A 2157-nucleotide genomic window follows, 5' to 3' on the forward strand; every position below is an offset into this window, starting at 1 on the left:
CTATAATATGACCTTTTTATGACTTATTATACTATAACGTTTTTATGACTTTTTATACCTTACTATACTATGACGTTTTTATGACTTTTCATACCTTACTATAATATGACATTTTTATGACTTTTTATGGTTTACTATACTATGACGTTTTTTATGACTTTTTATACCTTACTATACTATGAAGTTTTCATGACTTTTTATGCCTTACTATATTATGACGTTTTTATGACTTTTTGTGCCTTACTATACCATGACGTTTTTATAGACTTACTATACATGAAGTTTTTATGACTTTTTAGGCCTTACTATACTATGACTTCTTATACCATACTACACTATGACGTTTTTATGACATTTTTATTCCTTACTATACTGTGACTTCTTATACCATGCTATACTATGACGTTTTTATGACATTTTTATGCGTTACTATAATATGACATTTTTATCACCTTTTATGGTTAACTATACCATGACGTTTTTTATGACTTCTTATACGTTACTACACTATGACGTTTTTATGACATTTTTATGCCTTAATATACTATGACGTTTTTATGCCTTACTATACTATGATGTTTTTATGACATTTTTATGCATTACTGTACTATGACATTTTTATGACTTTTAATACCTTACTATACAATGACGTTTTTATGACTTACTATACTCTGACGTTTTTATGACTTTTTATGCCTTACTATACTATAACCTTTTTATGACTTTCTATACCATGATGTTTTTAAGACTTTTTATGCCTTACTATACTATAACGTTTTTATGGATTTCTATACTATGACGTTTTTATGGATTTCTATACTATGACGTTTTTATGACTTTTTATACCTTACTATACTATGACGTTTAAATGCCTTAATAATTTAGGATGTTTTTATGACTTTTTTTTCCTTACTATACTATGACATTTTTATGACTTTTTATGCCATACTATACTATGACGTTTTTATGACTTACTATAATATGACGTTTTTATGACTTTTTGTTCCTTACTATACTATGACTTTTTATGAGTTTTTATGCCTTACTATACTATGACGTTTTTATTAATTACTATACTATGACGTTTTTATGTTTTTTTTATGCCTTACTATACTATAACCTTTTTATGACTTTCTATACTATTACATTTTTTATGACTTTTTATACCTTACTATACTATGATGTTTTCATGATTTACTATACTATGACCTTTTTATGACTTTTTATGCCTTACTATAATATGACGTTTTTATGACTTTTTGTTCCTTACTATACTATGACTTTTTATGAATTTTATGTCTTATTATACTATGACTTTTTATACCTTACTATACTATGACGTTTTTATGGCTTTTTTTTGCCTTACTATAGTATGACATTTGTTTGCCTTACCATACTTTGACGTTTTTATGACTTTTTATGATTTACTATACTGTGACGTTTTTTATGACTTTTTATGCCTTACTATAATATGACGTTTTTATGACTCACTATACTATGACGTTTTTATAACTCACTATACTATAACGTTTTTATGACTCACTATACTATGACGTTTTATGACTTTTTATGCCTTACTATACTATGACGTTTTTATGACTTTTTATCCCTTACTATAGTATGACGTTTTATATCTTATTATACTGTGACATATGATATCTATGACTTACTATATTATTATTTTTTGATTTTTAATCCTTTCTGTACTCAATCCTCAATATACCATGAGTCTTTATTCCTTACTATTATGATATTTTTAAAAAATTTTTGCCTTACTTTGACACTTAAATAATTTTTTATGCTTTATTATACGATGATGTTTCAATTCTTTAGTATACTATAAAGTTCTTATGACTATTAATGCCATATTATAGTATGACATTTTCTTTGTTTTTCAATACTTTCTATACAATGACTTGGTCCTCCTAGCTTCATCGAACGCCGACCTTCAGCTCTCGCTTGGGCGGTTCACTGCCGAGTGTGAAACGGCTGGGATGAAAATTAGCACCTCCAAGTCTGAGGCCATGGTTCTCAGCCGGAAACGGGTGGATTGCCCGCTTCAGGTCGGGGGGGAGGCTTTGCCTCAGGTGGAGGAGTTAAAGTATCTCGGGATCTTGTTCACGAGTGAGGGTAGGATGGAGCGGGAGATCGACAGGC

This window comes from Seriola lalandi, unplaced genomic scaffold, assembly GCF_002814215.2.
Source record: "Seriola lalandi dorsalis isolate HSWRI2012SDOR001 ecotype SW California unplaced genomic scaffold, Sedor1 jcf7180002054636, whole genome shotgun sequence".
Taxonomy (NCBI): Eukaryota; Metazoa; Chordata; class Actinopteri; order Carangiformes; family Carangidae; genus Seriola; species Seriola lalandi.